The sequence below is a fragment of the Gopherus evgoodei genome, chromosome 1, assembly GCF_007399415.2.
Source record: "Gopherus evgoodei ecotype Sinaloan lineage chromosome 1, rGopEvg1_v1.p, whole genome shotgun sequence".
Taxonomy (NCBI): domain Eukaryota; kingdom Metazoa; phylum Chordata; order Testudines; family Testudinidae; genus Gopherus; species Gopherus evgoodei.
The window spans coordinates 189,431,765-189,444,114 of record NC_044322.1 but is presented as its reverse complement, the minus strand read 5'-3'; positions in this window follow the sequence as shown (position 1 = coordinate 189,444,114).

Genomic DNA, 12,350 nt, shown 5'->3' with positions numbered 1-12,350 from the left:
GATTTCTGTGCAAGCGCAGCATAAAAGAAATCCTGCAAGGACCGGAATGACTGTTCAACAGCCCACTAGAGGCCAGGTCTACACTACAGCCTTATATTGGTATAATTATGTCACATCCTTGAGCAACATAGTTATACCAATTTAACCCCCCACATAGACAGCACTATTGTACTGCCCCTCGGGAATTATCTACGCTGAGCGGACAAGCTCTCCCAGTGTGGTAGTATCTTCACTAAAGCGCTACGTCAAGACAAGCCCAGAGTAATTTGAGCGTTTAAAGAGAGGTTCCTGGACACCTCCCTAGCAGTCTGCGGAGTAGAAACATGTTGATTTTACAGAAATGGGATAGTGGGGTGCTGGGAGAGGAAATGGGCCATGAACAGATCTCTCGGTGACCCACAACACAAAACAAAGTAAGAGACCCTCTCATATAAAGGATCTAGGGTTTGGGGCTGAGGGGAGTTAAAGATTCAGCCAGGAATTCTAGAAGAGTCAAGATACAATTTTAGGCAGGCTGACCTATGCAACCGGATCTCTGAACAAACACATTCATTGCTCCCTCTTCAAGGTATTTGGGTAGATTAAAACAAGATGAAACCTACCACTAATCCCAGTGACACCCCATTAAATATCTCCCCTAATATAACGCCTTGCTAATCATCATGATTCTGGCCTTAGGGTCATTCAGCCAGTTTTTTTAATCAGTGTAACAGTTCTCATTGAAAATCCACTTTAAATAAATTTCTCAAGGGCTGTTTCATTAGCAAAAGTGTGCTGTAGGGACTAGGGCATTGGACTAGGAGGTAGGCATGCTGACTAATTCCCAGTTGTGTGACCGTGGCGGGGTGGTCACCTGCTCCAGCCGTAAAGGGCTGTGGCTGGGAGCAAGCAGTTCCCAGGCTGATTGGGGAAGCAGGCTTAGCTGTGGCCTTGTCCCAGTCAGGACTTGGCTGGCCCTTGTAAGAGGGCAGTGGGCCAGGAACAGGGTCACTCTCTCTCTGCCTCTAGAGAGAGAAGGGCCTGGCTGCTTAGGAGCTCACAGGGTACCCAGAGTGGAGCAGGGCTAGGGGGAAGGTCAGAGGAGTTGGGGAGCTCTGGTCTGGAAAACCCCAGGCTGCAGGCCTTGATAAAGGCTAGAAGGGGTACTGGGGTTGCAGAGGGCAGCCCAAGGGTAGGCACAGGCAGCAGGTCCAAACCCCCTTGCCTGTGATGAGTGGCTTGTACACTGCAGTCTGCTTCAGTGAACGGGGCCTAGATGGTGAGTGTCAGTAGCCCACAACTGAGGTGAGGTGGGGATAGTGGGAGCAGGTTCCCCTGGGTGGGGAGACCCAGAAATTGTGAGGGTATTGGCAGGGGGCATCCCCCAAGAGAAAGGGGCACCAGGGTCTGGGAGGGACATGGGGGCCAGCGAAAGGTGAGACACCAGCTGGCAGATGGTGCTCTGGAGGCTGGTGAGCTAATTCCCCGGGAGGCCGGCAGGAGGCGCCACAGAGGTGAGCATTGCCCTGTTACAGTGACCTTTGGCAAGTCTCTTCACCTGTCTCTGCCCTTCTCACTGCTGCCCCTATGCAATGCATATCTTGTCTGTTTAGACTCCAAATGCTTCAGGGTAGGGACTGTCCCTTACTATGCATTTGTATTGGTGACCTGTGTAATGAGGCCATATTTCAGATTATAGTTATCAAATGTTTGGCCATGCTTTCAAGTAGGTGGTGAAATGGCTCAGGTGTTCTCTGACTCCTCCACACAGTAGGTTGTCGGAATGGGCTTTGAGCAACCTTAGCTAGCAGGAACCTGGATGTAGGGCTGGTGGAGACGGGGATCAGAATCCTTCGGAGGAGCTGAAGTGGGAGCAAAGGCTCTAACTTGGAGTGGGAAGAAGGAGCTGGGGGTGAGGGAAGCTGGAAATGGGAAAGTTGTTGTGGGTAGCTATGACAAGACACAGGGCCATGATGTGCAGTGTGACATGGCTGAATTCCAGGCAATGCATGTACCCTACAACTTGAAGCGGGGGACGAGATCATACTAAGAACAACAAGCCAGAGTGATTTGCTGTGCACTGCCACTGCTGGGAATATAGTCCACTTCCTTACCCCAACTCTCCTTGCTCCGCTGTCTTCCTAAGGTGCAGCTGAGTGTCAGGCTTCTCTGCTGTGCCAGCCCACAGTACTAAGCAAAAACAGGTTAGTTTTCACCCTCAGCATTTAGAGTGAGAGACTGAACCATGTTATCAGCTCAAGAGCCAGCTCTGCTGCCCCTCTGAGAGAGGTGGCATCTTGGCTGGAGAGGTGATAAGTCATTTTCATGAGTATATCGATTGGCTTGCCACGATTCGACTGTCTCACCCGGGATGGACCTGATCCTACTGTAGAAGCAAACCTGGCAGTGACGGTCTCAGGGCCCCATTTTCAATTCATGCTACTATTTCTGAAGGGAATATTTATGGAGCACCGAGGTAACCCATGGCAACCATCTGCTAAACTGCAATTCATGCTGCCTGGGCTGATTATGAAGGTGGAGTGGGGGAGAGGTTGCGGGGGACGGTGAGGGGACCTGGCAAACGTTGGAGGGAGACACAGTCAGCGTCTTCTAGCCACTCTGCATCCCATTCAATGGGATAATTTGTAGCCAGCAGCTCACTGTTTCTTTGTTCACAATTTGCCTCTAAATATAGATCCGTTTTTAAAAGGGAAGGTGGCAGCACATTTCCTCCCAGCCCTTCTGATTGTGTATCCCACTCTGTCATGAGGGGATTTTTCTGTGTGGAGTTGAGCAGAATGCATTGTGCAGACACAGTCTGCTCTGCAGTGCCCACGTTGCACCTCCTCCATCCTGCTTCTGTCAGGGCCGCCCAGAGGATTCAGAGGGCCTGGGGCAAAGCAATTTTGGGGGCCCCTTCCATAAAAAAGTTGCAATATTATAGAATACTATATTCTTGTGGGGGCCCCTGTGGGGCCCGGGGCCTGGGGCAAATTGCCCCACTTGCCCCTCCTCTGGGTGGCCCTGCCACCTGTTCCCTGCCTAGCCCCAAAGGGCAGGCTCAGGGGCATAGAGAGCTCAGCATGTTGATAATGAGATTCAGAGCCTTCCCACCCAGGTCAGTGACTACAAGTCCTTTCCGGTGAGATCCATTTGTGTGCTGTTGGCCTGCGTGAAGGGAGTCTGGGATCTCTCTGCAGTACCCAGTAGACCAATGTTCACATAAAAAATAAAACATTGCCATTATTTATCCCTCTTAAAGCCCATCTAGATTAGGATACACTGTGTTTTTTAGGGGAGATAACAGGTTCCACCTAGGGGTCACGTCCACTGGCTACCATATTAAAATACAACTCGTGCTGTCTATGCTAGGGCTAGAAAACCCACCTTTGATCCTAGTCTAGACACACTCTTGTTGTGGAAGCTTCAGCAAGAGAGTTCAGGACTGACTAGGCAATGAAGACTGAACTCCCTTATCCCTAGGCCTGGTCATTGTCAGGTCAGGGTTGAGGCATATTTGGGAGCCAGTGTAGGGAAGCCTGGCTTGCCACTTCCTATACTGTACCTGTTCTGCAGATAAATAGGAGCTTTCATCTCCATGGCAATGGATCCAACATTTCCGTACAGTGGTGGTTAAAATACTGCTGTTGTCTCTGTTCCCATCCTTCCCCCACCTGCTGAGTGGCAAACCCTTCTCTTGCATTACCCCTATCTCTTGGCTCTCCAGATCCCATCTCTCTCTCTCCTTGCCTTTTCTCACCACTATCACAAATGCTCCCTGATCTTGCCTCCAGCCCTCAGTTAATTTCTCTGAAATTTGGCTGTTGCACTCTTCTCTCCGTCTCAGTTCTACCATCTCTGTAGAAAAGCCTGCCTTTGCTGTGATGTACCCTACAGACCTCTGCAAGTATAGACGATAGTCAGCTGGGAAGCCTTATAACACTCTTAGATATACAATGTTAAACACCAATTAACTGACGTGCATGGTACCATCAGAACCACCCAAGGTCATTACCACATAGAATATCCTGCCAATATCCTCCTTCCATCCCAGACCAGTGTTGGTTGCTTCCCAGGAAGGTGACCAACAACAACCAACTATTAACACCTCTGGCCAAGTGAATGTTTGAGTATGTGGGAATTTCCTTCCTGATCCTTCCAGTGATAAATCTACACCCTCACTATTATTCAGCACTACCATTCTATGCAAGATACCAAAGAAGACACCATCCCTGCCCCAAGTTGGTACTGCAGAAATAGACTAAGATCAAACCCAGAAATTCATTGGGATGCTCAGAGGATGATTCTACCTTTGCACCTCCATTTTAAAATGCTAAGTAATGAAGCAGTGACCATGTCTGAGGTAGGTTTGGCATGTTGGGACCTCACAGCAGCTGTCACTTTCAAGGAGGGATCTGAATAAAGAGACGGTAGCTACAGGCTGTGCTGGGGAAGGAGAAGGAGTCCCAGACAATAGGGGATAGCATGAAGAAGTCCTGAAAAATCATAAATTGACTGGATTACCTTTACCCTGCCAGACTACAAACATTAATGCTCCTGATGTTAACCAACTGCAGCTAGGACCTTCTGCGGCACCTCATGCTACCCAATGAACTTCAGACCTTCTCCCCTGTCTGCCATCCCTAGGATGTCAACTGTCCTACTCTTTTCTTGGTACCTGGAGGACTACCCTCTACCACGAAACTCAAAGTTTTGCTCTATACCCTCCTTGTAATCTCTGGAGCCACATGACCCTGTTTGCAGCAGCTGTCAGATATCATTCAACTGAAATATTACCAGCATGCAGGTGCATGCATCCGATGAAGTGGGTATTCACCCACAAAAGCTCATGCTCCAATACGTCTGTTAGTCTATAAGGTGCCACACAACTCTTTGCTACTTTTACAGATCCAGACTAACACGGTTACCCCTCTGATACTTGATTACCAGCATGATGAGTTTATAGAAAGTACTTAAGTAGATTACAAGGGGAGAGGTCATTAAATGCAGTGGGACCCTACTTAACTGAATACCTGTTAGAGGGATAGACTTCGTGTAGGAATGACCTTCCTCTTGCAGGCTGAACCAGGGTGGCAGCATGAGACAGCACTTCTCCTTCAGAGGAATTCAGGCTAAAGTTAAATAGGAGCATCTGTGAGGAGTATAGGAAGGAATCAAGAATATTCAGGTGTCAGTTATGACTAGTACTACAAAGACTGTTTGCTAAATGAAGAAAGCAGAAAGCTAAAATAATAGCCAGGGCTAGTGCTGTGTCCTGTCTGGCTAGAGCACTTTGATGGCTAATATGCTTTTAGTTGCTATTACAAAGCCTTGATTCTGGAGCTGCACAGCCTTGGGTGACTTCCTACAGGTAGAAATCTAAGTGACGTGCTAATGTTTTTAGTGATTCTTAAAAGGGAAAAACAGCAGTTCCTTTTCCATACCAGGACACTCCCCACTCCTCCATTTACACATCCATTTAGCAGGATGGGAAGGGCAGAATCTTTGAAATCCTCTGATATCATTTGTGACCCTCTTGGAGAGGTTTGAGACCCCCAAGTTGAGAACCTATGGGGTAAAGGATTTCTACAATCTTTTTTGCTTTTTGCTTTAAAAAGTACCCACAGCACATAATTAGACGGTAGTGCTCATTGCCACATGCAGTCATTGAGGTAAAGAATTTAGCAAGATTCAAAGAGGAATTGGACTTTTATATGGATATCAAGAATATTCAGAATTTATAATAGTTAATGCTAACAAAGCTTTTGGAAGGGATAAAAAGTCTCATGCTTCAGGGTTTAATTCAGTTTCTAGCTATTAGGGTTTAGGATGAAATCGTTGTACGGGGCAGATTATCCCTCATCTGCCTATTATGGGATTTCTTGCATCTTCCTGTGATACATCTGATGCTGACTGGAGATAGGGAATTGGACTAGATGGACCATGGATCTGATCCAGTGTGGCAATTTCTATGTTCCTACTGTGACGGGTTTGGTCACAGAGACCCCCTTGGGATTGTCACCTGATGTGCTGAGACTACTTCTGAGCCCATTTTCTCTACCACTTTGGGCCTTCAGAACCCTGTGCTGTTGAGCCAGACACACCAGTCTGATCCAGCACAGACCCAGGATCTGAACCATGTGCCCCAAAGCTGAAAACTTAACTGAAAATAGCTTAGGAAGTGCTCCTGTCTCCAGCACCCAGACACCCAGCTCCCAGTGGGATCCAGACCCCAAATAAATCTGTTCTACTCTGTATAAAGCTTTATATAGGGTAAAGTCAAAAATTGTCTGCCCTCTCTAACACTGATAGAGAGAGATGCACAGTTGTTTGCTCCCAGAGGTATTAATTACTTACTCTGGGTTAGTTAATAAGCACAAGTGATTTTATTAAGTATAAAAAGTAGGATTCAAGTGGTTCCAAGTAATAACAGACAGAACAAAGTAAGTTACCAAGCAAAATGAAACAAAACATGCAAGTCTAAGCCTAATCCATTAAGAAAAAGATTACAGATAAAGTCTCACCCTCAGAGATGCTCCAATAAGCTTCTTTCACAGACTGGACTCTTTCCTTGTCTAGGCCCAATCCTTTCCCCAGTACAGTTCTTGTTAGCTCCAGCTCAGGTGGTAACTAGGGGATTTCTCGTGACTGGAACACCCTTTGTTCTGTTCCATCCCCTTATATAGCTTTGGCACAAGGTGGGAATCTTTTGTCTCTCTGGGTCCTTACCCCTCATTCTAAATGGAAAAGCACCAAGTTTAAGATGGATTCCAGTACCAGGTGACATGGTCACATGCACTGTGAGAACCCAAGCCTTCATTCTTTCTGGCCTGACTCACAGGAAGGCGTGCAAGTAAACAGAGCCATTTACAACCAATTGTCCTAGTTCATGGGAGTCATCGAGATTTCCAAACCACCATTAGTGGCCCATGCTTTGCATAACTACAATAGAACCTCAGAGTTATATTCCATATTTCTAGTTTCAGATACAAGAGTGATACATTTATACAAATAGGATGACCACACTCAGTAGATTATAAACTTTATAATGATACCTTACAAGAAACCTGTTGCATGAAGCATATTCCAGTTACATTATATTCACACTCATTAGCATATTTTCATAAAATCATATGGAGTGCAACGTCACACTTACACTCCACATTTTGGCCCTGCTTCTCATCTCACTTGCACCAGTTTTATATTGCATTGACCTCTGCTCCTGATTTTCACATATGTAAGTGAGCTGTGTTATCTTCTTTACCCTCTGTTTGTTTCCTCTGCACTTGAACCTGGATTTGGATCAGGGAGGTAATCGTTAGTGAGTTGCTTCACTGAAGTCTGGTCAGATTAAATGGAGTGAAGCAAATGATGTGAACTAAATTCCTGAATTCAGTGTGCAGTTCTATTGGTCTAGGGTGTGCAGTTAGCTACTTCTTCTCTGAGCGATGACTTCTGACCACTGTCCTCCTCCTACGTCTGCATCTCCCAGTGCAGTCACCCTGCACTGCTTGTCTTCCTGTCTACTCCATCTGTTCCTGACCAGCCAGCATTTTATTTCGAGATGCACATCCTGATTCTTGGGTCCGAGTGAGCTGTGCTCAACAAGTGGAGAGATTCTGATATCACCTCCATGGCTTCCTGATTCAGGGGCCATTGCGGCTGCCAGTGTAAGTCGGAGCAACCAAAAGACCTTGGGGTTGCTTTCAATTATGCCCATTTGCCCACAGTTCCAAGCGGCCATTCTGAACACCATGAATTGTTGCCGTACCCCTATTCCCCAGTCAACAGGGGATGTGAGAGGCTGGGGTGTAGACCCATCACAGCTCTGTGCCACTCGTACATTTCCCTTATGTTGGTATTGATGTACAAACAGAACAAAAGGACAGTCTGTCCCCCAAGGTGTTTACAGTCAATCTAAGCCATACCAGGGAGTTCCTGGGTAGTCCATTAAGATGGCTTTTAGGCCCCTGTGTGGAGACTGAGTGGTGCAAGAAAAATGTAATAGACTCAAGAATTGGGCCCTCAGGGTGATATATTATTACTGTCTGACACCTGCGTTCATTAAACAGCGGCATTCCCTCCTCACAAGTCCTGATTTTGAGTTCCAACGAGATGACACTTTATCCCCGTGACTGCCTTGCCAGGCTGGTGCTATGCCCCCCTAGCCCCATAAGATTTTCCTGCTCTGATTATTTAAATCCTGTCCATGTCTGAGGATACTGATTTCTCTTCCCCTGAGAGGCTGGATTCCATCTTAGTAACACACAAGAGAAGAAAGCTGTTTATACCATCATAGACAGTGAGGGGAGGAGGCAGATCAATGCTGGGGCCCTGGGGACCCCTAGAGCTTCCTGTTAAGGGTGTTAGTGAAAAATAAATGAATAAAACTACTCATACTGGCATTCCCTTTTCACAGCATAGGACAACTACCTCTGGGTTCCTCCTGTGCACACTGTCTGGCCACGTCTGCTGTACCAAAACTGGCTTGGGGAAAGAATGCTGGAGATCCTCTAGTGTTCAGACATCTCTTAGGTGTGCAAAACCCTTTCTTGTTCCAAAGGGCTGGTCACCCTGAGATTTATCATAAGGAGATTTGGGGTTTTAACTTCCTGAAACTCCAAGGGAAGCTTGGAGGGAGGGGACATTGGAGCTGGTGGCTTCCTGTGACATCCGTGGACTGTGCCCCCTTCATCCCTAGTACAAAGCCTTGATTCTCTGTTATGACATGGCTTCTTTTTGACATTCTGGTGCCACAAAGGGGCTACAAAGCCAATTTAGCTAGCTATCTGGGAATTCCATCAGCACAGGGAGAATCCCTAGGTGGCATAGGGTCAGCATTGTAGCTTTATGCTACCCCCTCACGACCCTTGGTGTTAGGAGTTCAGCTAAGGGAGAGGTTGAGTAGTGGCAGAGCCTATGCAATTCAGTTGTTCCTGGTTCCCATAACCGTCTTTCGGAGCTATGGATAGCTGACTGTATGTCAGAGCAGCCCGGAGGTTGCTCTAACTTACACTTGGGACTGACCTAGCTCCAGAACCAGTTGAATTGTCCTGCCGATCTACCTTAGCCAGAGAATCTGGGCTTGCATGTGCAACTTTCTTCCACCTCTCAACTTGCCCCACCCTGCTCTGCTAACAAGCTTGGGTGCAGCAGGGACTATGCCCAGAGCTGGCATGTGCTTTACTGGAAACTGTTTCATGACTGGAGATGGAGGAGAGGGGAGCCTGCAGTATGTCCTAGCCAGGGCCACCATAAAGGATGAAGATGTCCTGATTCTCCACAGGGCTCTAGTATTAGTTGTGAAGAGCTCTTGGTCAGTACGAAGCCGTTCATACTCCACTGTGCTGGAGCAAGGGTACTAAAGTCCAGCCTGTCCCTGGCAAGGTCCCGATTCTCAAGGGTTTCCCTGTGGTTTGGCGGCAGTATTGAAGCTAGCTCTGCATTGGCTGTGTGGTGTAGAAAGCCAGATGGATTGAAATAAATGTCTGTGTTGCAAACTCCTGGGAAGTAAAACCACCAAGAACTGCACATCTTCCCAAATGGTCTACTGGGACAGTAGCAGCTTTCACAGCTGGGGTAGCAGTTAGCTGAAGCAGAAGGCTTGTTTTATGACTCTCTAATTTCCATTATTGGGCTGTTTTAACTGCACAGCTTGGTCCATCAGTGTTATAGATGTAATAAGGCAAAATATCAAGCAGCAGCAGGGGGCAGTGAGTTTACTTCTCCTTTAAATGGTACTGAAGTGAGTAATCCATCCCCAGACCAATCCTGCTGGATGGACTGGACCGATTACGTAGGCCAGGACTATATCTAAGCATAACCACTATTACTTCACCTAACCCAAACAAGGGTTCCTGTTGTTGAATTTTGGAATGTGTATTCTACCAGTCACAGCTGCAGTTGCTGTAGTGAAGGTTGCAAATCAGTTTTGATTTTATCCCTGTGTTTTTACTCACTCGTAGCTTTCTCAATTCTCCTTGGTGGCTTAAATTTCCCATGCATGGGCTCTATGGAAAGGCAACAATTTCTGGAAAGCCAATTGTGTTCAGTCTTTTCTGACTGATGAGATGGTGAGAAACAACCCCAGACCACTTTCTCTTGTGACTAACCTTTGTTTCCTCCCCCCCTCTCCGTAAATAGCTCAAAAATACATTCTGAGTTTGGATGTTGGCATTTGGGTTGAGCTCATCTCTATTATTTAGTGAATAAGAGAAATAGCATTTCAGCCAATGGGAAAGCTGATTACTCTGCTTTTATGAATATACTATTTTAAAAAGTACCCTCTGCTGGACAATCTGGTGTGTAACTGGCTCAGGCAACCAATCAACCTGTTATTTAATCCAACTGGAATGCACACAATAAGGTAAGCACCTGCCACCACTATTGCACATGCATCTAGCTGATAAAATGATGTTAGCACTATTATTGTAATGGAGAAAGTTGTTGGGTCAGAATGCATCATAGGATCAGCGTCTGCTCTTTTGCAAACAACTATTAACACTTGGCCTGTGTGTTGCTGTAGCAGCAGGAGACCATTATCCTGTGACAAGTCTCCAGTATACTGATACAATCTTCTAATGGTATGCTATATGACAGGTAATTATTATAGTCATAACAATAGCAGCGAAAGTTGTCTTTAGTCTGTGCTCGTATCCAGTTTCTTTGAAGGGTTCAGTGCCTGGGGATGTCTGAAGTCTGTCTTGCACCTGCATGAAGCCACACACCCTGAAAAAGCACCATCTGGTACAAAATGTAACAGTCTGTCTGCTCAGAAGCACTGGCCATTGTGAACATGGCATCCCAGTGCTCCGCTATCTGCACAGACTTGTCACTGGCCACCGGGATCAGTTCAAAGCCCCTCATGGAACTGGCCATAGCTATCCAAGTGGTCATCTCTCCATCACCAGCCGTGACTTCCCATGACAACCACATTTCACTGGATAATGAAACCACAGCAGCTGCGTTTAGACTAAAATTTACTCCTGCAAGAAATTAGACTGACCCTGGACCGCACCACACTCAGAACTCCATGTAGAAGTCTTCTGCTTGACTTAACTTTCCCTCAGCAATTTCTTCACACATAGAGACATGCCACACTCCCACTCACTCTCGCACAAACAAACTTACAGAAACACCCACTATGAACTGCTTGAGCTCATTCTCTTACAGGCTGAGATAGAAGGAAAAAAAAGAGATTATGGTTATTTGTAAATACTTGGGAAGGGCTCATACTATGGTGGAGGGGCCATGGGAGTATCTAGCTAGTACAGGAGGAGGGTGAGATCTTCTTCCCCATTCAGGGCTCTGAACTGCTGCTGTATCTTAAATATGAGCTAGAGTTAAAGCCCAGTGAAGTCAATGGAAATAAAACCATTATCTGGCTACATGTGCAGCTGCCATTTTCTGCGTGTAGTGATGTGCCCAACATATTTGAGATCAGGGATTGGAGCTTTCAGGCTCATCCTGAAACCTCATGTTGGGGAATGCATAGCACAGAGGCTTGATAATAGATAAACAGGCTTTCCACTCCAGGTAGCTAATTCATATTCTGACAGAAATGACTAAAAGAAGTTTCCATGGGGTGACTGAGTGATAGTCTATGTCAAAAGTATTGATGGTTCTCTATGTAGTTCAAAATGGACAGATGTCCCCATCACCAAAACCACCATTACAAACTGGTGATAACTGGTCCCGTTGTTGTCCCTCTCACCTGAAAGGCCAATGACTGAATGGGCCTGGATGATAAACTAACTTTTCATCTTTACAGGCTCTCTTCCAAGGGCAATGTGAAGGAAACTTATACTGCTGTTTCTCCTACAGAAACAGAAGACTGCAGGCTCCAGGGCTGTCAGTCCAGCACCATTCTATTTAATTCAGAAGAAAATAAAAGGGCTGTATTTCTAGATAATGCTACTCCCTCTTCACAGATGTGTTGGAGAGGCTTAATTAATGTTTGCACAGTACTTTGAGATCCTCTGACCAAAGGCAGAGAAGTGCTAAGTATTAATTCTAAATGTGTCTTTGCCCACAAGTTTTCCCAGACACATCTCTATTACTCACAGTAACTTTATAAATGAGAACTGGGTACCAGCAATGTCCATCCAAATATCCTCCAGCCTGACTTCACAGCAGCGGTGTCTATGAAGTTGGAGTCATCCTGCGTCCCTTCTCCCTTCGACACTACATAATGCAAACTTCTTCACTAAAATTTGTCGTAACTTCACATTATGCAGATTTGTTTCTGCAAATAGAGATATTAAACTTGTCTGCATCCTGAATCTTTCCCACTGGGGAAGGAGGATAAAACTTGGAGCTGTCAACTCAGGGACCAGTCACAGTGTCTGACAGCGCTACCGAAATGACTAAAT